Source organism: Rhyacophila brunnea, unplaced genomic scaffold (genome assembly GCF_057557595.1).
Source record: "Rhyacophila brunnea isolate RB1 unplaced genomic scaffold, BYU_Rbru_1.0 scaffold_16, whole genome shotgun sequence".
Classification (NCBI taxonomy): Eukaryota; Metazoa; Arthropoda; class Insecta; order Trichoptera; family Rhyacophilidae; genus Rhyacophila; species Rhyacophila brunnea.
The window spans coordinates 830,823-856,403 of NW_028232816.1; the positions used below are offsets into that span (position 1 = coordinate 830,823).

Here is a 25,581-nt window from a genome sequence, read left to right on the forward strand (position 1 = left end):
ATTATTAATTAGTAGTTGATTAATTATTCTTGTAAGTACTTATAATTTTGGTTAGTCATGGTTATTTTATTCTCAGCTGTTGTTATTCAAATAGGTTTATTGATAAAATTATTGTAATACCTACCTACACATAATAAGATGTTTTAATATAAGTACATCCAACATATAAATTTTCTCCTAAACCTTTATAAGCTGGCTCTCACGTCAAAACTCGTCCGCCTGCAACGTATTGAATAGGTCGGTGTGACGTCATCCTTAATCACAAAACACACGTTGCCAAATGTTGCTCCGCAGATTGGTCGAATGCGACTGTTTAGTTTGAAAAGAACATCAGCATGCTCCACGAACTTGGGTCAATGATCAAGATTTAGCATACTTGAGAATATGATCCGCGCGCAAAAAGCCCAAAGCATATTATTTTACCCTCCGTGTTGCCAGACTTCGTTCGTCGATCACTACGCGAATTCGATAATAATTTTAACATTAATACCTATCATTCGGACCGAAAAAAATCTGTTATTGTTTTAAACATTTTTATTGATTAATTTGTTAATTTACACATTACAAAATGAGGGATTTACCAATTTTTTTAAAATTTGTATTTATGAAATTCATAAAAGAAAACGTAAAACATGTGCCGTTTTCACTGCTATATTACTTAATGCAAGTATAAATATAAATAACACAAAATTATAGGATTATCGGAAGACATTGCGAGAATCGACACTTATCTCTTTTGACAGCACGACTTTTTTATTCGTTCGTTGATCAGTAACAGAGCATTATTTACAAATCGGACAATAATTATTATTATTTATTGTCCTCGAACTTTTGGCTCGCCAATGGAGCGCTGGCATAACAAAATGCTTTGGTTTACAAACCAGTGGACCAGAAAGATTATAACGGGAAGGTGGCATGTGGAGATGTACCTAGGTACCAAAGAAAGTTGAGTTTTGTATTTAATTTTCATAATAATTGCAAAATTTTTATCTATGGCGAAATGTAGGTAATTATATGTATATTAGTCTATGGCGAAATGCTTACGCACGTCACGCCTGTTACGTTCTGTGTGCCACGATAAACTCGAGGACCGATTGAAAGCATAAAATGGATATTAAAGGTGAACGAGAGGACTCCGAACCTGTTGCAGAAGCGGATAAATGGTTTGAGGTACCTGTGAATCATGATCCTAACAGCCAGCTGCTTACCTACATAAAGCAAGAGGACACCGACGAGGCCGGATACACTTTTGAGGTTAGTTTTTCATATCGGATTGTTGTACGTCGTAGTATTGTTTGTTTTGAGATGTGTGTCGTCTGGCGTAATTAACAGTGTAGGTATGTATTTTGTGTACTAAAAACCGTATGCAAATTGCGACAAAGTTCCGAACGGCCTACGTCACCCGTATAACTCCAGTTAATTTTGCTGCTAACACTATCCCTGTAGGTACCTTTAACTATGAGTTTTCGTAACAATTGAAACCACACCTAACATTGACATTGTTATTGATATAATTGCCCACAAACAAGGCATTTATTTCCATAACATAAAGTCAGCTGCTGTAAACATGGGACTCCGGATAAACGAAACTAAAACAAAATACATTCCTGTTCTCGACAGTGGAACACATAATAATACAAGCTTTATTACTGGCGGCCATTTTGAAACTGGATTCATTTGTTCTTCTAGGGTCCGTTGTCACGAACGTCATTTATTTTACAACGTTTTTATTAGCTCGTATTCTTATTTGTCCGGTGGTTGTTTATCCGGTACAAATCTTGCAATCGATTTTCAACTAACTTCGTGACTACGTAGACATTTAAAACTTTTAGAATATATCAGAACACGATGCCAATTCATTTTTTAAATACTTTTAGCCATCTTTAAGTAGAATTGAATTCATTTTCAGTTAATTCTGTTTTGAATGAAAAGTTATTTCTATACCATTATTGGTTGCTAGGGGTCTGGGGTCCTAGCAACTAAATTCTTATTATATATGTGCGTTACTATGAAAATCAATATGAAATGTCAAAATGATATTTCAGTATTATTTCTATCAAGTACATTTTTTTTTGATCGTTTAAGCTAGTCAAGTTAAGTTTATATGATTCAACAGAAAATTTAAAAACGTTGTACATAAAAAGTTCTTTTTATCTTGTAATTATTTTTTAATTAACATTGAGTGTTCTTATTCTAGAGGCTAATAGCGATTTAATTGGCCGACATAATTGAATATCGACAAGTTTCCTCCATTTATATTCATAATACTATTTTGTTTTATTTCAAATTAATTTATAGGTACTAGTTATGAATAATTGACATTGACAATTCAAATATTATCGTAGATCAGTACATATTATTGTTTGCAATATGCTTGTTATCATTATATTTTAAAATACTCGTTCTTATTGAAGTTTGTTGTTAGATAACAACAGACACCATATCCACATTGCAGAGTGTAAGAGCTGAGACCCCTCAAGTGTGTGGTCGAGCTTCACACGTGTTGTCGGTCTTCTTAAAAATATTCTTGATTTTACAACATATTTTTTTTGTTTTTCAGACTATTGTTTCAGACCCGGCAATAATATCATTGAAGTCAGGCACTCAGCTAATTGACATCAAGACTGAGTTTATTGAAGACAATTATGAAGATCCGCAACAGAATTGTTCTCATTCAGAGCAAGTGAATCGGGTAAGTAGTTTTTTTTAAATAGTGACAGAAATACTGATCGTGTAAGAGATGGAATGAACTGAATTCCAGAAATATTAATTATTAATTAAAAAGATATACTTAATAGTTTTTTTGTCTGTTCTACAACAATTTAAAAAAAGCTACTCAAGTCCAACCGTTGTATATCCTATTGATTTACCATCTGAAAAACAAAACGAACTGCTTGACCACCGTTGAATGTGAAGTACCTACGTAACATTTTGTTTGCTATGGTGTTTAACTCCCATCGTTTTGGGCATTCTGAATCCCATGTGCACTGGACGTACCTACACCTCAGTTGTCACACTTTCCTTACAACATGCAGTACTTTCACCTTACGCATGCTTCTTCATGCGGTAACTGTAGGCCTATTCTATACTTATCGACCGCTTATGTGATAAAGTGATAGATATTATCAAACTAAGGGTAGGTTTGTACCAAAATATTAGCACTTCTTGTACCAATTACAATCACTTGGTTGTAATTGTTGCAATAAGTACTATATTTTAACATCAGCAAGAGAAGTGCTGTTAAATTTAGCGCTTATTGCAATAATTACAACCAACGTATTGTAATTGTTACAATAAGTGCTAATACTTTGATACAACCCTACCCTAAGTTTGATAATATTTATCACTGTATTACTTTAGCGGTCGATAGGTACAGAATAGACCCACTGGAGGCGAAATAAAAGCCCGCACATGATGTCCGTTATAGCAGTGCTCCGCAACCTTTTCTCGCCCACAGCACACCAAAGGTCTTCTCAGAATTCTACGGCACACCACACGTAAAGCAATTGATATACCAAAATATGTACCCCACATCCTGAAGGGGAAGGAATTTCTATACCCCAGATTATACGATGAAAATTTAATAATAAAAAAAAAACATCTGGAGAAGTGGGGCACTACAAATATTCAGTGCTCCGGGTAAAACCTTATTGCTCCACTGCTCCGTGCTCCTGCTCCAACGCCCTGTGTGAGACTCTAAAATAGCGTTTTTCAAATGGTGTTCGAGATAAAATTAATGGTATTGATTGTATGTTTAACGATTTTTCGTATTTATTAATGCATCCACTTGAATTATGGATAGTTGTCGGGTGAAGAATAATTTATTAATTGTCGAGTAAATTGACATAAGTAATAATAATAAATCGTATCCTACAATCACATGTTTTAAAATATTCATACCAGCGTACTCTGTAAAATAGCGCCGCAGGCGACTTTTTTACCATTAGACCACATTTTTAATTTGTGTTTATCTCACTTATATAGTTGACCTGTCACGCCGGCCCCTCTGAGCCTCGGTCCCCTGGCTAAAGCTCTGTCTGTCCCCTTTCTGCCCAATTCTTTATTAACCGAAATCCAGAAAATAGCCAATGGAACATCAGCGAATTTCTGTTTTAGCGTCCCGTTGTTTCTCAATTCAACAAATTCCTGTAGAATTTATAGGGAAAGTGCTTCTATAGAATTTTCGGCATTGTTTCCAGAAGGGTTTCGCATCCAGTCGTATTGATTGTATGAAAGTAATGATGAAATTTCTTTTGCAGCAAAGTTAAATGTTTTTGAGATGGATCCAAAATAAAGTGCTTGGTATGTAGGTAGTAGGTGGTAGATCATTTGGTACATTTGTAGAGATACTAGTCTTAACATCTTCTACTTTATCAGAGCACGTCGATATATTTTCATTCTGATCTTGCATTGTTTTATTAAGTAAATACAGGTGCTCAAATATATTACCATCCATGTACAAAAATTTGGCTATTAACTTAGTAGAGTATAATATACAAAATTATTTGTATTGTTTCTTTGGAAACATTGCGCTGTGGTACACCTAGCATCGTCTCACGGCACACCGGTTGCGGAGCACTGCGTTATAGAACAATCTCCTACCAGATTTGCCAATACCAATAGTACGCTGCACGTTATCAAACAGCAGATTTGTTTTATTTTAAAATGTGTTAATATTTTTTGTTTTTTCAGAAAGCCACTAAACAATCTGATATTAATTTTCCGGGAGTCGATTTCAAAGAAGAGTATGTTGAAGACACAATGAGCCAAAGCATTCATGAGGATCCACAACCCGGTTGCTCTTATTCGGAATGCAATCCAGCAAATCAGGTATATAATCTAATCTCACCTGGGTACACCGGATCTTAAAATACTGCTTTATTTCCATGCAACATTCGGCATTTCACCTCAAGCACCTGGTCATATGGAATTTGGTGACTTTAGGCATGGGAACAGCCCGTATATAAGGAAAACTGCTCGTTTGCTATATCATACATAAACTGATAGTAGGGTATGCCTCAAAAAAAATATTACATTTATTGTTTTTTTTTTTTAATTTTAAAATCTATATAATATACTTAACTAATTGTTATTTTCATAACCCTTCCAGTATTAAATCGCATGCTAATTTCCAGTAAGTTCATTTTAACTTCAAGTATCTTCCTGACACAAAACCCTGAAGCAAATGTTAGAGTCCGCAACCCCGATGCTCTTATTTATAATGCATACTAGTAAATCAATTACTTATATAAATTTCTATGATTTTTTAACAATATAGTTACTATGCCTTGCACTCAGGAAGAAGTACTAGCCTACTGCTAAAAAATATGTAGGTCGTCAGCGAATATAAATAGAATTAGGATTATTTGATCAAAATAGACTTGCGTTTATTATGAATCCCCATAAGGTTAAGTAAACACATTTAGCCAGATTCCATATAAGCGCTATCTTATACTATCATATCTAGTCTTCGGCATATCCTACGTAATGTAAAGCGCGACCCAAATTGAGGTGCATTTTGCTCACTGTCACAGGCTGCCGCTACGGGGAAAAAGTGTGTAATGTCGTTCTTGGTGTTAAAAATGAGACTGATGCTCCTATCCCGTAGCACATTTTGAACCTTTAAAGGAACATTGTCAGTTGGCAAAATCTTCTTTAATCACTAAAACAACAATGAGGTCACCTCAAATTAAACGGCACTGTATCGCCACCTGCATGACGTTTTGAACGATTTTATCATATTCCACAATATGCCTGCACTTTTCGAATGTCATGTAAAAATCATGTTTCTTTTTGTTTTTAGCGGTTGGCATTATGTATGTTGGCTATTGGTCGCCACTGTTGAGGTCACTCCAGTGTGGTGTCGATGCGTAGGTAGAGGATGATAGTAATGACGAAGTCTTCGATTTCGTATGGTGAGATTTATTTAGCAGCGTATTTATACAATGATAGTTACTTGCTAATTACTCTGAGTCGAGTGACTGATTTGAGTTGAATTGTTTTTCCTTATTTATACAATACAAAAGTAACACGTCAACACAAAATTACACAAGATACAATATAATAGGTATACAATTACATTAGATTAATTATAAGCATCAGCGTTTTAAATCGAATAGTGAAATGAAATATTATTTGTTATAAAATATGACACTACGAGAAAACTGATTATTCAGCTAATATAGTAATAGTATAAATACAAATACTATGGGAAACGTTTACTCAGCTCAATACGCCGTAATACTAATTAGGTAAGTATTGTTATATGTAATACTACACCGTCTCTAATTTCGCTGTAGATATTTTTTTTTTTTTTTTTATTGCTCTGTTATTTATTAGAAAATACATTCAGTGGGAATGTATCGCTGCAAAGTAACTTGATATTTTTATAAACAATAGATGAATTTGATAGTTATTATTCGGCCACTACATGTATTTGCGATAAGAACGTTGTATATTATCTATGGTCTGCTGTTTGGGTTCTATTATCAATGGATATCATGCCGCATGTATTTTAACGTACGCGCACTAAGAGCGCGATCCTCAATCGTCTGTCATAATTACAAAAAAATTACAACAAAACACTATCCAGAAAGCCTTTCATAGTTATGATCGAGTTGTCTATGGTCCACCAAATCTGCAATAGCTTTGTTCTGTTTTTCTATTGAAAATATTACCATATATAAAAATTCTCTTTTTCATAATTTAGGTAAATTATTTTGTAATTGTTAAACGATGACAAAAATATGAAAAATATACAAAATAAATTCAATAACTATAAATACACAATTAATATTTAATTAAAATGATTAAATGTCTCCGCAATTAGTGAATAATATAAGTTTGTTATTTTTTGACCCATGTTTTTCCCGATACGGTAACACTTGCCGTTGAAATGTCAGATTTTGTCATTTACAATTATTACAAATATGCCATGATATGAATAATTATATAGAGTGATTAAAACTAATATTACCATGTTGGTGTGTAGGTTACTTAGTACTTATATATTTTAACTACCTATCTATTGGTTTAATATTACATAAATATCTAAATCCGTATAAGAAAAGTTGATTCATAATTCATTGACACTGACATTTCAATTCGATAATCGGTTTAACTAAATTAAGACATGTACAGAATCAACGAAAGTAAAGGAAAATATGTCGTATTAAATATCACGGATATTTATTAGTTGTTCAATACCCATATTGAGATCAATTGTTAAATGAATTTGAGTGTATGTGCTGTTTATAGACACGTAAATATATTTTGACAGCAGCTGTCAGTGGTAAATGGTAATACAGAAGGGGGCGAGTTCATAACAAAAGTGGTCTATGGTTAAGGATTCCTTATTTCTATAATCTATAGTTAACAGATGGATTTCGGCTATTTACCAATTTTACTGTAAGTTTGTAGTAAGTACAAATTGAGCATTACGCCCATAGAAACTGTTAATATTAAGTGAAATAAGCATGACTAATTATTAATAATTCAAATTACTAATGCATTATAGTAGGCACTCTTCATCAGTGTTATCCTTCAGCGAATTAACGAGAGGGTGCACGTTCTAAATATTCTGCAAAATGACGAAACCATAGACAAAATTTTTTGCCGAGACAGCGTGACAGTAGGCGACATGCACCTCAATGTGGGTTGCGCTTAACATACATTATAATGTAGTGTTGGGAATATAAACAATCGTCTGAAATGATATATTTATGATCCATCCGTATTTACTTTAAATAAAGAGACCGATATAACTTATTAACATACCATTTCTTTCTGTAAATTCTATTCTTCCTCTATGTCTAGATTTTTACAGTAATCTTTAAGGTTTGTGATATTTTCAATAATATTTTCTGATAAATCTATGTCGTATGCCTATATGTTAATGCGATACTTCACGTTCTTATAGTTAATTCCTGCATCCATAGCCATGGCATATTCCGCTAGTCTCAGATTGCCAGAGAGAATCATAGAAGAACAGGAGCCATACGATGAAATGCAGATTGCTTCTCAAGACATTAAAAAAGAATTGAGGCCATATGAAATGATTACTAATATAGACATTCCCACTGCTAAACGTAAGCATATACAATCTTACGCCATAGACCCCAAATTATTAGTAGCCGTAATAAAGCTAGAAAAAAAATCGTTTAATGAAACAAATTTTGCGTGCAGTTTTTGTTTTGATTTTTTTGCATCGCTATCTCTATTAAAGCTTCACAAAGCGTGTCATAAAAAATCAATAACCGATAAAATGGAAAATTTCAAAAGCATTCGATCTGATTTCAAGAATCTAAACATACTGTATCATTCTGAAGAAAAGCGATATACATGTGACCAATGTTATTACTCATGTATAAGATCTAATGACATGAAAAGGCACAAATTGACGCATTCTGGAGGAAAGCCGTATAAATGTAATCAATGTGATTACTTTTCTATAACATCCTGTCAAATGAAAATACACAAAATGACTCATTCTGGCGAAAAGCCATTTAAATGTGATCATTGTAATTACTTAAGTATTTTTGCCGGTCAGATGAAAAAACACAAAATGACTCATTCTGGTGAAAAGCCATTTAATTGTGCCCAGTGTAATTACTCTTGTATAGATTCTAGTAATATGAAATTACACAAAATGACTCATTCTGGTGAAAAGCCATTTAAATGTGAACAATGTGATTATTCTTCTATACAATCTGGTGCAATGAAATTACACAAAATGACTCATGCTGGTGAAAAGCCATTTAAATGTGACCAATGTAACTACTCATGTATAAGATCTTGGCATATGAAAACACACAAAATGACTCATTCTAGTGAAAAGCCATTTAAATGTGACCAATGTAATTACTCAAGTATTTCATCAGGTCAGATGAAGAAACACAAAATGACTCATTCGGGTGAAAAACCATTTAAATGTGACCAATGTAATTACTCTTGTATAGCATCTAGTAGGATAAAATTACACAAAATGTCTCATTTTGACGAAAAGCCACTTAAATGTGATGTGTGTGCTTATTCGTGTATAACATCTAGCCACATGAAATTACACAAAATGATTCATTCTGGTGAAAAGCCTTTCAAATGTGACGACTGTAATTACTCTTGTAATCAATCTGGCAACATGAAAGTACACAAATTATCTCATTCTGTTCAAACGCCTCTCAAATGTGACCAATGTAATTACTCTTGTATCCAATCTCGTAATATGAAAAAACACAAAATGAACCATTCTGGTGAATAGCCTTTTAATTAAATGGCACCAATCTTACAACTCATGTATTAGATTTAGTTCCATGAAATTACACAAAATTAATTAGTTTGGTGAATATCCATTTGAGTGCTTTTAATGTGCTTACTTGTCTATAACTAAAACTCGCTTTCTTCTGGGTATGCTATCAATGCAATTCCTGTCTACCCGAAGAGTGATTGTTCTTTTAAAGCATTTCTTTTTACTTCTTCGTGGGTTCATTTACAATCCGTATATACTGGCAAATATTAATTTTCATGTTCCCACCAATATCACTCGTAGCTTCACGGTCTTCAAGATACATTGTCGCAGGATAGATTTTATGTTTCATGATGCTGTGTATAGTACAATTAGCTTATTTGATGGCACCATAAAGTGATTTGTTTTTTATTAACTATATAATGTTTGTGGACGTATTAAAAAGGTTAAATTTATAATTGTATATATTATCATATTTCTTTAATATTTACAGATGCTGTCTTTTTATTGTTATTTGTAATTAAGATATTTTTATACATTTGTATTTATTATGTATTATGGCGCATTGGTCAATAGCTGTAATGCCGTAATACTCTTTTTATAAATAAAAAAAAAACTGGTGACATGGAAGTCCACAAATAGCTCGCTCCAGCGCAGTCATTTAAATGTCGACAGTGTGATTACTAATGTATTAGATATGGTACGATGAAATTGCACAAAATTACTCATTCTGGTAAAAAAAACACTTAAATTTGACCAACATAATTGGACATGTATTATACCTGATTCGACGAATAATCAGAAATGATAAATTCTCGTTAAAAGTATTAATGATCAATGAGATTATTCATGTATTATATCCGGTGGGATAAAAATACTCAAAATGACTCATTGGTGAAAAGCGCTTTAAATTTGGTTTTAGTAACTTCTCCTGTATAACGCCCATTAAAATAAAAATATATAAATTTACACTATCGGGTGAAAACTTTAAATGTAAAATAAACATGTATATCAAATTTAGGATGAAAGCAAAAAATTAACTCATATTGGCTGATATAAGATATTGTGACAATTTCATTCGATTATATAAAAAAAGCATAGGTGTCTTTTTAGAAACGGTAATATTTATGTATTTTCAAATTAGTCCAGAACTTTACCATATATCGGCCTAATGAGTCATTTTAAATTCTTATCGCATGGCATCAACACTACTACTTGAAAATTGAAATGATATAGCATTGTTAAAATTACCAAATTATCAAAATAGTGGTTTTTTGGCAACTATAAAATTACACAAGAAATGAAAATCAAACAGTTATATTTGTAATATACGTGTATTATGCGTTAGATTCATTTTAATGCATACATTTTTGCATACTGGCAATACTGATTATCGAAGTTTGACAGCTACTTCATAATATTATGGCTACAGGTTTGGCCAAGGCCCTGTATTATTTTAGCAAAATGAGTGAACAACCAAAATCAAAAATAAAAAAACGTCAGTATTCGGAGGAATTTTTAAAATTTGGTTTTATACCTGCTGTGCACGACGAATGCCTACCTTTTTGTCTGCTGTGTGAGAAATCCTTTACCAATGAAACAATGAAACGAGGTCGTCTTGAAGCGCATTTCAAGTCGAAACATAGTATCTACCAGTGGCGAAGGGTGGAGGTAGGCTGTTAAGATTCGCTATAAATAGTGCACACTAAACTTTTTTAGTCATATTTATTTGATTTTATTGAACTAAGACTACAATTTACAGATGGTGTTAGTTAGTTTTTAAAAATCAATTAAACCCAGCCTAAACGAAACCATAATAGTTTTGGTCTAATTTGGGCAATACGACAAAATTGTGCACACTTTTTCATTCATAGTTATTTGTTTTCATTGGATTAAAAATACATATTACACATATTGTTGGTTAATTTTTTTAATTCATTAAGCCCTGCCTAAACCAAACCATAATAAATAAAAAATATTATTCTATTTATAAAATATTCAAAGTTATGTATGATTTAATTGCATAATTTTAGATATTTTATAGATAGACATGTATTTTTTGACTATTATCTATTATGACTTGGTTTCTCAGGGTTTAATTGAATTTTAAAAACTAACTAACACTATCTGTAAATTGTAGTCTTATTGCAATGAAAACAAATATGTATGTCTGAAAAAGTTTAATGTGCACTGTTTATGGCGGATCTTAACAGCCTACCTCCACCCTTCGCCACTGGTATCTACTCATATTAATTCAGGTATTATTTTATTTCGAAATCTTAAGGAAAAATTTGGAAAACGTGCAACATTAACAAATCTATTTTCTGCCCAAACTGCAAATGTCGATCGTAGTCTTGAGGCTAGTTACCAAATTTCACTGCTCATCGCTAAATGTGGAAAAAACCATACTATAGGAGAGGATCTAATCAAGCCATCAATATCAGCATTTCTTAAAACAGTTTTACAACAAGATGACAAACTCGTGAGGGCGATGCCGCTCAGCAACACTACTGTTTGCAGAAGAATAGACGAATTGAGTGAAAACGTTGAAATACAGCTAGATGAAAAGCTGAAAACACGAAAATTTTCACTACAAATGGATGAATCTACTGTGAAGCCGTGTTGCCAGCTATATATGATGTGTGTGTGTGTGTGTGTTTGTACTAAATTTCAATTGTCATTTGTGTTTTATTATTGTTTTAATTTTTATTTTATTCTACTTAATTATATTTTCAATTTGTGTTTTGAAATAATTTCAGTTATTATATATGTATTAGAATAGGTTTTATTTAATTTCCTTTAGGGGTTCATATGTTTACAAACATATTATTACAATATGATTTGAAAATTTACCTGCTGTTTTATTAAAAAAAGATGCCGGTGGGGCATTTGACTTTTGAAAAGGCTACGGTGGGGTATTGCATGAAGAAGGCTGGGAAACACTGCGTTAGAACATTATTTTTACCTGCCTATTGACACACCCCTGGGACGTTGGTCCTCTACTTATGTCCACCCTGGAACATTTTGAAAGGTCTAAACATCTAACCTGATACAATAGTCACTTGGATAAATAAACCGTATGCCCACATTTCTTGATTAATAAAAATGAATATTTTCAGGAGTAGGTAAGTCCCACGTCTTATGCTTTCAAAGTTGTTTGTGTAAGACGTGGATAAAAACCCTGGTAAGGTGGTACGAATGATGAAAAATTAGTTTGACTTTCTGTGTAGAAATGTATATATTAGAACATAAGCCTGTATATAACATGTTAATATTTTGACCATGTAATGTAAAAGAACCATAAGTGCAAATTTGTTTGGAGAAATCAAATATGAAGTTTTGAAGATTTTTCAAATAGGTACTTATTTAAAATCAAATTATTGCAGTATGCATTTTTTTTTTGTATTAGTGTTATAAAAAAGTGGTTTAAATATTTATCAATAGAAAATATATGAAAAAAACCATCAGAAAGCCTTATTTTTGCACTTGTGATCTTTTTGCATTTGAAAGTAAATGTAAGGACATGGCAAATAGAGCAAAATTATTCAAAACCGTAATTTATTACCACAAAAATAGATTAAAAAAAAGGTATAAAATAAAGGTACAACAACATTGTAATAATCTAATTGTAAAGTCGAGTAAACGCAGCAGCGTGCGTCTTGTCGGTTTTTAAGGATCATTTTTTGTGTTCATACCTAATTCTAACACACAAAGTGGTATTTGTGCCGTATTAATTCGGTTGTATCTTTTTTAACAACAGACAATAATTACCTACGTACAGTAAAAACAAAAGAATAATAATTCGGTTTGTCAATGGTGAGCGTGCCGATCTGGTATAGGAAGACCCAAAACGTTACTAGAGATTTAATGTTTTTTGCGTAATAATTAATTATTCTATTTTCTTTAATATCTTACTCTATATTATTTGTATCCATATTTTATTTTTGCTGATTGTTATTTACATTTGTAATAATACGATAATAAACATGTTAGGTATATTAAATTTCATCAACTGTTTGTTAATGCTCACTGTGTCGAGCTAAAAAAATAATGTTTCACCCTGTTAAGTGTTAAGTTAAGTGTCTTGGTGAAGCTATTATAACATTTCAAATTAAAAAATGTGTAACCTATTTGTAAATAATCAGAACTGGTTTCGCTAATTGAGCATTTTCAACGAAAATAATATTAAAAATCTTTCAGTTTTTTTATAATAAACACCTACTGTTCTATTTTATTATTATTATTTGTAATATTTTTCATTATACATTTATTATGTATATGTATACGATAATAAAAACTGTGTCGTAAACTTAATTATATTGTTAAATTTAGTACTTCAACTATTTTTTGAATAAATTATTTTTTTTGTACAAACTACATTTATTTTTTCTCCAAGAAAAATAATCACAGAACGCTTTTTGCATTTTCATCATGCGTCATTGCTATAATACAAGATTCATAACACCCTAAAATCATACATGTTAATTTCAAAAGTCCTTAAAATGGTATTTAAGTTTGGAAGTCCCCTGAAATGAAAACCATTTTATTTTTAATTTATTTTCTTTGTAAAATATGTAGAAAGTGATTAAAAGATATTAAATAGGTATAATACTCTTTTTAATGTATAAATCAAATAATAAATACCTACCTAAATGCAGTTGACGCATTCAATAGATATGACTTTTTCGCATTTTTTTCAAAACTATCTAAATCATTTTAGAGGGCTTTAAAATTCGACGGTGAAGAAGTTCCACACACGGTGGAAACCCAAAAATCTACTACATAAATTATTCATTCATTGTTTTCATGAAACAGGCGCAGGAAAAAGCTTATCTGACAAAATATTGGAAAGTTTCCATAATTATGGTATCGAATTGTCATATTTACGTGGACAAGGTTACGACGGTGCCACATCAAAGACCAGGAAGTTTAATGGTGTCCAATCTCATATATTCACAAGGTTTATATTATGATGTTCATTCTGCATCGGACAGTTTGAATTTGCCAATTGTAAATGCTGTAGCTGTGATAGTTATAGGAAATTGTATTTTCATTATTGAAAAAGTATATAATTTTTTCAATAGGTACCCCTAAGAGACAGACAGTCCTTGTTGAAAATATTGATAAATATTCATCGGAAACTACGTCAAGTATGCCCAAGTAGGTGGGTGGAACGGCATGAAGCCATCATGACCATGGTAGAACTATTTGATGGAGTGATTCATATTTTAGAAATAATTATTTTTCTCGTATTCGTCTTCTAACGGAAATTTTTTAAATAATTCGTCATGTGAGTTTGGTTTTACATTATCATTACTATGCTTGCAAATTAGAGTCTGTCTTCCATAAGTTGGCATGCGGTTTCCCCCCCGCTTCAGCATTCAGCACTGCATTCCTTCCCATTGAAAACTTGCAACAGTCGATCGCGATGGCACAATGCTTTCCGTCCGCGAACGCCAGCTTAAAGAATACAGACTCCATATTTGCGTAGGTACACCTTGCCATTGTCTAAAATATTCCAAAAATCAGACAGTGACCTTTTAACTGCCCTAACTTTTGTTGACGATGTTGAGGGTGAACTAAATACAATTCGCAAAACAACAGAATTTTCGTTTAAACGTGTCTATGAAGCGTGTGCAAAAGCCAATAACTTTAGTGGTAAAATAAAAAAGCCACGAACTACATGGAAACAAAAATTGAGGTGTAATGTTCCAGCTGATTCAGTAGACGAGTAGTTCAGAAGAACTATTTTTTTTCCATTTATTGACCAAATATTAAATCAGCTCAATGAACATTTCATGCAACATCGCAAAGTACTGAAGCAGTTTTTAACAGCTCTTCTTGCAAACGGAAAAGATGCTCCAATAGAAAGACCATTGGCAGAATTTCGTGACCTGTGCGAATTTTATGACCATGATATTATGCCTTCTACAAATCTTGCAATTTTGAACGCCGAATTAACGAACGATTATGATATAAAAAGTTCGATAAGTAAATCAAATGCAGTCACACCCCATGCAGAAATGCTGTTGATGCCATTTCAAACACAGGGAGATTAAAGTAACTACGGCCGAAGTTATTCAAGAGCTTTGTAAGAAGGTGTGATTTATGGCTGTGCGGTAGACGGCCGAGTGTAGATGTGAGAGCCGGCTTATGAAGAAAGCTCGACGTCGGTCACCACTTGACTTTTACCATCTTTATCTCATAGACTTTAATTCTAAAAAAAAAATTAATTCTTATAGCTAATCTACATAGTAGGTAGGTACCCTGCCTAGGTACCTAATATCTGTACCTCAGAGGCAGACGGATGCAATACAAATACCCAATTGTTTAGGAGAGCCAAAAAACAATTTTTATTTTAAACGAATACATACTCATAACTTCTAAGAAAATATACGTAGAATGATCATTATTTTTTTTTATTTTAATTCAATTAAAGTACTTCTGGAATATGTAAGAAAGGAATAAATATAATACAATTTTATATGTAAGAAAAATAAAATAACAAACGTAGTGTGGATTTGCATCCTTCTGCCTCTAAAGATGTTTTGTTAATGTGGATTTGTATCTTATTTACCTGGCAAATAAAACACATTTTTTTTTTAAATTTTTATTATGTCATCATCATCATCACCAGCCTGAATCTATTCACTGCTGGATGAATGCCTCGCTAATCTCCAAGCTGAATCCACTTCTCTCGTTCCTGTGCGTTGCGTTGCCAAGTTTTTCCGCAGAATTTTATCATTTCATCGATCCAGCGGCCTCTAGGTCTACCTTGCGGATGTTTTTTACCTCTTGGATACCACTGGATAACTAAATTTGTCCAACGATTGTCCTTTCTTCGAGCCATGTTCCAGCCCATTTCTATTTAAGGTTTTTAGCAAACTCTATCACATCATTAATCCTTGTCTGTTCCCTTATCCACTCATTCCTTTTTTGTCCTTTTGCGTTATGCCCAGCATGCACCTTTCCATGCCACGTTATGCTACTCAAAGTTTCTGGATCTCTCTTTTACTTAGGCTTAATGTTTCACACGCATGTGGTTACGGGAAGTACACACTGGTTGAACACTTTGCACTTCAGGCATTTTCGAAGAAATTATTCAGGCGGCCAAAAGTACTCCAGCCTAGCTTTACTCTGCGAACAATTTCATCAAATATACATCCATCTATAGACACTTATTGTGCCAGATAGATGTAGTTTTTCACCTGTTCGAGCTGAATGCCATTGATGAGGATCTCTTCTTGGCCCGCAAAGCAGTTGAACATGACTTTATTCTTTGATACATTTATTTTCAAGCCTACTTTGTTGCTTACTCCGGTGAGTTACTGCATTCTGCTTTGGAGGCCTTCTGAGTCTTGCACACTACTATTTATTGTTATCGGCAAAGCGTAAATGACTCACGTATTCTCCATTTCATCGTCATTCCAGTCAAGTTGTCTTAATAAGTCTTAAAATGTAGCTGTAAATAATTTAGGTGAGATTGTATCACCTTGTCGGACTCCTTTGTTGATAGGAAATGCGCGATGGTTTATGGAGATGTTGTTGCGCTACTGTATATATTATTGAAAATATTTATATAGCGCCCGGGGATTCCTTGATTTCTGAGTGCATCGAGTATTGAAAATTTCTTTATGGAATCGAACGCTTTCTCATAGTCTATAAATATAAAACCCATGGATAGCGGCAGCTTGTATTCCTATTACCGCTCTGATTTCTCTGATGACTTGGATATTATGATCCATAGTGCTGTATCCTCCTCTAAAGCTCGTTCTCCTGGCTGGTTCTCGACTAGTACATATTGCAGACGGTTTGAGAGAATTTTATCTTAGTGGATTATTGGATTCGCATCCTTCTGCTTCTAAGGTAGGTATGGCATTTGCATCTTTATGCAACGCATATCTTGGACTAGGACTTTAATCTCTCTGCCACTAATAGATAAAGCCTTTAGCATGACGATTCTTAAAAAAACTCATTTTCCCCAAAAACGGAGTTGCATCCGTCTGCCTCTGAGGTACAGATATTAATTCTAAGTATCAATACGTACTTTTTATCTAGATATAATGTCCCTTCTCTAGGCCATAGACAGTTAAAAAAATTCCAGTTTATTGAATAACATCCCTTATACTACCTACTTTATCTTACAATAAGATCAATGTACCTAATGACATAATAATATTATCTTTTGGGATAATAATCTTCTTGCGAAATCACTGACCTAGGTACTTAGGTAGGTACCTACTTATTTTATTGTTAATCGAAAAATGACAAAAAAAGTCAATTCCATACCTTATAATTATAATTGGTTTCGGCTGCTCACTAGGTCATGGGTCGGCAAACTCTTGGGCATAAAGCCCATTGACGCAGCGAGTGCGGCGCTCGCGCAAAATTTCTACAAGTGGCGCGTAAATCATCGAAAATACAACGTAATCAAATACGCCAGCGCACACTGGACTTTACGATGCCTTGCGCCCCGCCTGCCGCATGAGTCACCGTTTTTCGCTTCTCGGCGATTCGATTTAATGAAAATACAAAGAAGTCCATTCATTGAACACGGCTACCAAAATCACGCTGCTCGAGGCGTCGTCGATCGACGGGCGAAAAGCAATTATTTAATAACAGGGAACTCTTTGTTCCGTGTCCTATATTTCGCTGGTTGAATAATGTCGTCGTAAATATTAATTACAAGCCCCGAAATAATATAATATTTTTATTGCTTTGTTATGAGAGACGCTGTAAAAATAATTATGTTGTGCTGAATGGGCCGCTTATTACATAGGTGAAGGGTAATGCGCGGGAAGAGACGTGTGATTATGGTTATGAATAAACGCTTCATACGCCGACTTCGCCCGCTCGACGCGTTCTATGAGCACTATCGCTTGGACCAAAGAAGCCAAATATGAGTGGCACAACCAAAGACATATTCGTTCACATACAAAGGCAAACGGTTAAAAAAATCGGTAGCCATACGTATATTTTTATAACAATGATTTATTTAAATGAAATAATTACATTTTATAATAATTATTCTTTAAGTAAGTATTTATTAAGTCAAGAAGATTTCCCGAATAAAACTAACGAAAATACCTGTATGTTTTTATTGTTATAATCATATAAGTACAATTTTTACAGAATAAGAATTACATACAATTTTCACGCATTCCTTAAAACTAATAACGTAATGACCTTCCATGCATTTCTTTGGAAAGTTTCTGTATGTTTGGTACCTATGTAACTAGTAGTTTTTGTAGTTATTGTAGCGTGACTCCTAATTCTCATCGGTTAATAATTTGGCTTCTTTAAATGTTATTTATATTGTTCATGTTTGGAAATGATTGTTCACATAGGTACCTACTTACATGTTATGTAAACTCGAATATGAGTTCGGAAAGCTATTCCATGTATTAAAAATCATAGTAAGTACATATAGATCTTTTAGAGCGCTCCACTTGTGTTGTGAAATTAAATTGCATTTTTCTCTCTCTAAATCCTCAATTTTGGTGTCAAGACCTACAAATTTGGAGCTACACAACTTTACTCTTTTCTTGTTAAAACCACCAATAAAATTGTATTTTAAAAGTGATCGTATCAATTTCAAATGGAGAAAAAGTTAATTTGTCGACTTTTGCAATGGGCGGATTTAAAACAACAACAATCATACTTGTTTTTTTGCATCAACCATCACCGAGGATAAATTATTAGGCTTGCGATAATCTCATTATACAATACCTATAATAAGTACTAATTAATGACAAAAAATAAAAATTGTGTTTTTGTAAAAATTGTGAATTAGGAATTTGGCAAAGAGCCGCACGCCAATATCCAAAGAGCCTTGGTTTGGCGACCCCTGCACTAGGTGAACAGATTTATAAATTTTTATTATGTAGGTAGGTACCTACATAAATCAATCAACAAGCAAAAAACTTGTTTAAAATGTCCAAATCCGAATGAATTTCACTGACTGATGCTCAACTCTCGGTCAATGATCAAATTTAGCATACCTACTTGAGAATATGATCCGCGCGCAAAAAAGCCAACATTACCAAATGTTTTGGTTTGCACATCAGTGGACCAGGAAGATTATAACTGGAAGGTGGCATGTGGAGATGCACCTACCAAAGAAAGTTGTGTTTTGTATTTAATTTTCATTGTGATTGCAAAAGTCGCAACACGGTTTACTATCATTGTCTATGGCGAAATGCTTACGTCACGTCGCACCGGTTGCGTTCTGTGTGCCAATATAAACTCGAGGACCAATAATTGTATGCATAACATGGATATTAAAGGCGAAAGAGAAGACTCCGAACCTGTTGCAGAAGCGGAGAAATGGTTTGAGGTACCTGTGAATCATGATCCTAACAGCCAGCTGCTTACCTACATAAAGCAAGAGGACACCGACGAGGCCGGATACACTTTTGAGGTTAGTTTTTCATATCGGATTGTTGTACGTCGTAGTATTGTTTGTTTTGAGATGTGTGTCGTCTGGCGTAATTAACGGTGTAATTATGTATTTTGTGCACTAAAAACTGCGTTCAAATGCGACACAGTTCCGAACGGCCTTCTAACCTAACCTAACATTGTCATTGTTATTGATATCATTGCCCACAAACAAGGCATTTATTTCCATAAAATAAAGTCAGCTGCTGTAAACTCCGGATAAACGAAACTAAACAAAATACATTCCTGTTCTCGACAGTGCAAGAAATGGTAATACAAGCTTTATTATTGGCTACGACGATTTTGAAACTGGATTCATTTGTTTTTCTAGGGTCCGTTGTCACAAACAGTAATAACACAAACGACAAAATAAATCGCGGGATCATTTATTTTACAACGTTTTTCTTAGCTCGTATTCTTATTTGTCCGGTACAAATCTTGCAATCGATTTTTAACTAACTTCCCGACTAGCTTGACATTTGAAACTTTTAGAATATATCGGAACACGATGCCAATGCATTTTTCAATACTTTTAGCCATCTTTAAGTAGAATTGAATTCATTTTCAGTTAATTCTGTTTTGTATGAAAAGTTATTTCGGAAGAAATCCGTAATCCAATCCACTATTATTGGTTGCTAGGGGTCTGGGGCCTAGCAACTAAATTATTATTATATACGTGCGTTACTTTAGAAATCAATATGACATGTCAAAATGACATTTCAGTATTATTTCTATGAAGTACACATTTTTTTGATCGTTTGAACTAGTCAAGTCAAGTTTATATGATTCAAGAGAAAATTTAAAAACTTTGTATAAGTATAAAAGTTCTTTTTATCTTGTATTTTAATTAACATTGAGTATTTTTATTTTAGAGGTTGATAGCGATTTAATTGGCCGACATAATTGAATATCGACAAGTTTTCTCCATTTATATTTATATTATATTTTGTTTTATTTCAAATTAATTTATAGGTGCTAGTTATGAATATGTACGTATTATTGTTTGCAATATGCTTGTTGACATTATATTTTAAAATACTCGTTCTTATTGAAGTTTGTCGTTAGATAACAACAGACACCATATCATACCACATTGCAGAGTGTAAGAGCTGAGACCCCTGAAGTGTGTGGTCGAGCGTCACACGTGTTGTCGGTATTCTTGAAAATATTCTTGATTTTATAACAAAATATATTGTTTTTCAGACTATTGTTTCAGACCCGCTAATTGACACCAAGACTGAGTTTATTGAAGACATACAATACCCAATCAATTATGAAGATCCGCAACAGGATTGTTCTCATTCAGAGCGAGTGAATCGGGTAGGTAGTTTTATTTTAAATAGTGACAGAAATACTGATTTATTGTTTTTTTGGGAGCATTGCGCTGCGGCACACCTAGCATCTCACGGCACACCGGTTGGGGACTGCGTTATAAAACAATCTCCTACCAGATTTGCCAATACAAATAGTAGACTGCACCCTTGTCAAATAACCGATTTGTTTTATTTAAAAATGTTTTTATAAAATATTGTTTTTTCAGAAGGACACCAATCTGATATTAATTTTCTGGGAGTCGATTTCAAAGTGGAGTATATTGAAGACACAATGAGCCAAAGCATTCATAGGGATCCACAACCCGGTTGCTCTTATACGGAATGCAATCCAGCAAATCAGGTATATAATCTAATCTAAGCTGGGTACACTGGATGTTAATATACTTCAGAGATCTTTATTTCCATGCAACATTCAACATTTCCCCTCAAGCACCTGGTAATATGGAATTTGGTGACTATAGGCATGGGAACAGTCTGTACATGAGTCTGTACACTGCTCGTTTGCTATATCATACATAAACCGATAGTAGGGTATGCCTCAAAAAATATATTATATTGTTTTTTTTTTATTCTAAGCCTATATAAATATAACTCTTTGTTATTCTCACAACCCTTCCACTACTAAATCGCATACTAATTTCCAGGAAGTTGATTTTAACTAAGAGTATCTTCCTGTCACAAAACCCGGAAGCAAATATTAAAGTCCGCAACCCCGATACTCTTATTTATAATGCATACTAGTAAATCAATTACTTATACAATTTTCTATGATTTTTTAACAATATAGTTACTATGACTTGCACTCAGGAAGAAGTACTAGCCTGCTGCTAAAAAAATATGTAGGTCGTCAGCGAATATAAATAGAATTAGGATTATTTGATCAAAATAGATGGGAGAGTTGTGTTTAATTATGAATCCCCATAACGTAAAGTAAACACATTTAGCCAGACTCCGTATAATTTCTATCTTAAGGTCTCACGCATACCCTACGTAGTGTTAAGCGCGACCCAAATTGAGGTGCATTTCGCCTAATGTCACGGGCTGCCGCTACGGGTAAAAAGTGTGTAATGTAGTTCTTGGTGTTGAAAATGTTATCAGACTGATGCTCCTATACCGTAGCACATTTTGAACCTTTAAACGAACATTGTCAGTCGGCAAAATCTTCCTTAATCACTAAAACAACAATGAGGTCTCTTCACACTGAACGGCACTGTATCGTCACCTGCTTGACGTTTTGAACGTTTTTATCATATTCCACAATATGCCTGCACTTTTCGAATGTCAAGTCAAAATCATGTTTTTTTTTGTTTTTAGCGGTTGGCATTATGTAATTGCGATAAAAACGTCGTATATTATCTATGGTCTGCAGGTTGGGTTCTATTATCAATGGATGTCATGCCGCATGTATTTTAACGTACGCGCACATAGAAACTGTTAATATTAATTGAAATTAGCATGAATAATAAATAATAATTCAAATTACTAATGTATTATAGTAGGCACTCTTCATCAGTGTTAACCTTCAGTGAATTTACGAGAGGGTGCACGTTCTAAAAATTATGCAAAATGACGAAACCGTTGACTAAATTTTCGCCGCGACAGCGTGGCAGTAGGCGACATGCACCTCAATGTGGGTTGCGCTTAACATACATTATAATGTAGTGTTGGGAATATAAACAATCGTCTGAAATGATATATTTATGATCCATCCGCATTTACTTGAAATAAAGAGACCGATATAACTTATCAACACACCATTTCTTTCTGTAAATTCTATTCTCCCTGTATGTTAAGATTTTTGCATTAATCTTTATGGTGTGTGATATTTTAATATTTTCTGATAAAACTATCTCATATGCCTATATGTTAATGCGATACTTCACGTTCTTATAGTTAATTCCTGCATCCACTGCCATGGCATATTTCGCTAGTCTCAGATTGCCAGAGAGAATCATAGAAGAACAGAAGCCATACGATGAAATACAGATTGCTTCTCAAGACATTAAAAAAGAATTGAGGCCATATGAAATGATTACTAATATAAACAGTCCCACTGCTAAACGTCAGCATACACAATCGTACGCCATAGACCCCAAATTATTAGTAGCCGTAATAAAGCTAGAAAAAAAAATCGTTTAATAAAGCAAATTTTGCGTGCAGTTTTTGTTTTGATTTTTTTGCATCATTATCTCTATTGAAGCTTCACAACGCGTTTCATAAAAAATCAATAGCGGATAAAATGGAAAATTTTAAAAGCATTCGATCTGATTTCAAGAACCTAAACATAATGAATCATTCTAAGGAAAAGCAATATAAATGTGACCAATGTAATTACTCATGTATAAGGTTTTGTGACATGAATAGGCACAAAATGATTCATTCTGGTAAAAAGCAATATACATGTGACCTATGTAATTACTCATGTATAAGATCTAGTGACATGAAAAGGCACAAAATAACTCATTCTGGTAAAAAGCCATTTAAATGTGACCAATGTGATTACTCTTGTATAGAATTTAGTAATCTGAAACTACACAAAATGACGCATTCTGGGGAAAAGCCATATAAATGTAATCAATGTGATTACGCTTGTATTCAGTTAACTAACATGAAAACACACAAAATGACTCATTCTGGTGAAAAGCCATTTAAATGTGACCAATGTAATTACTCATGCATTTCATCCAGTACTTTGAAAATACACAAAATTACCCATGCTGTTGAAAAGCCATTCAAATGTCTTCATTGTGATTACTCATGTAGGAGATATTATAGTATGAAATTGCATAAAAAGACACGTCATTCAGTTGTAAACCTCTTAAATAGTCAATGCTTTTAGTTTTAGTTTGTTATACCTCCCTTTCGAAACATTGACTATTATGATTTGATTATGCCTTTAACATTTTCGAATTCTTTGTCCTATGTATCACTGGTCTTATGTATTTATTAATCATCTATATCAGTGGTTCTCACGTGAAATTTAACTGTGGCCGCACAATTAAAATTGACAGTTCTGTGGAAACGTCAGATGGGCGCACCAAATTTCACTTTTGTTATGATTGAAAAATTTAAAACTAAATTTTATTAAGATATTGAAAAAATGTATCAATTTATTTAAAGAAAAACCATTTGAAAAAATAAATTCTTTTGAACATTGAATACGTGTATTAATCAAGGTGCTAAGTACCAAAATAATAAAAACTGACATTTTTATAGAAAAATATTCTACATACTAACGCCAATAACTTCAACTATAGTCTAAGTGCCTCAAGCAAGTCAAAAAAATACAGCAAAATAATTAAACCTGTCGACGCTGTAAATCCGTTGGCGTGTTTTATTTATAATGATGTAAGTAGCACTGCAGTAGTCAACAGCATTCAATATAAAATAGCTGACGATGGTGTGTTGACACTTGCGAGTTCTTAATACCTAAAATTATAAAAGCTGCCGTGATTGCTTCACACTGTAAAACTACATTTTTCAAAAGGTCTGCTTCATGAAATTTTACTGCAATGACTCGGTATTTTGTAACTACATGCAATACTACTTTTTGGTACTTAGAGCCTTATTTAATACACGGATTCAATATCTATTTATGTGTTTAAAAATAATGCAAATGGAAATTACTCAATACTCCTTTTTTTCCAATGCGAGCCGCATGGCTGCTTCTAAGTATACATCTGTCAACTGGCTTCGATATTTGTTCATTATGAAGTGCCTTACACTGAATGATCTTTCTCAGAACACAGTAGTAGGAAAAATTGATAATATTATTATAACAATTGTATCTAATTCTCTGAATTGTCTTGATTCTTTGTCAACGTATAACTTCGACCAAAATGTTTCAACTGTGGTATTATTAAAATGATTTTTAAGTACTTGGTCATGACTCATTTCGATGAACGCATATTTAACGTTGTCCCAGTTAATTACATTAATTTCAAAATTAATAAAAATGATAGTCCGTAGTTTCATTTTTGACCGTTCTTTAGATAAGTTTATAGTACTGTACGCGTTTTTATAATGTTGAAAATGTATAGGTTTTGCTTCTCACCAAAAAAACAACAGAGTATTTCAGAAATTCCGAGATCCCTTTTTATCCAGGTACCTTTTCCAACCAAAAACGCTTCCCGAAGAATAAAAAACAAATATTTAAACCGAAATCAAGGGTTTTATTTAGGTAGGTACGTTTTTTGAGCATTTTTTTCCAGGATATCCAAATGTTCTTTAATTGCAAAACTATAGTCGGTAGGTATTTTCCACTAATTTCTTGTACAAAAATATAGAAATTTTAGTACCTACCTACTTTTTGCGTATTTTTTAAAATATAAAGCTTACGTTCGTCCTCCGATTAAAAAATGATGTATGATATTGTGGAGTTTTTGTATAATTATAATATTAGGGCCCAGATTTAAATGATAGTACATGTTTTGTTAGGGTGTATGCACAGCTATGGGAGTTGCACAGAAATCCGTTTCGAAAGACGCAGAATCCAAAAATGAAATTTTATTGTGAAAATAAATTCATATTTGAGACATTAGTGCATATTTCATTAATAAATGCATATTT

At 33.2% G+C, this 25,581-nt stretch overlaps 2 protein-coding genes and 2 long non-coding RNA genes across 6 annotated transcripts in view; 3 read left to right on the forward strand and 1 right to left on the reverse strand.

The window, feature by feature from the left end:
• LOC147074107 (uncharacterized) overlaps positions 1-25,581 on the reverse strand; it is a 404,768-nt gene that overhangs the window by 227,483 nt on the left and 151,704 nt on the right. The gene's annotated exons all lie outside the window — the stretch shown is intronic.
• Positions 1-25,581, forward strand: part of LOC147074109 (uncharacterized) — a 287,538-nt gene that overhangs the window by 158,298 nt on the left and 103,659 nt on the right. The gene's annotated exons all lie outside the window — the stretch shown is intronic.
• LOC147074117 (uncharacterized) lies at positions 1,129-8,765 on the forward strand. The gene is made up of 4 exons (XR_015070305.1): positions 1,129-1,254; positions 2,561-2,692; positions 4,693-4,830; positions 7,919-8,765. It is a non-coding gene; the product is annotated as an uncharacterized LOC147074117 (long non-coding RNA).
• LOC147074118 (uncharacterized) lies at positions 20,882-24,168 on the forward strand. Its single transcript, XR_015070304.1, has 3 exons — positions 20,882-20,998; positions 21,219-21,352; positions 22,906-24,168. It is a non-coding gene; the product is annotated as an uncharacterized LOC147074118 (long non-coding RNA).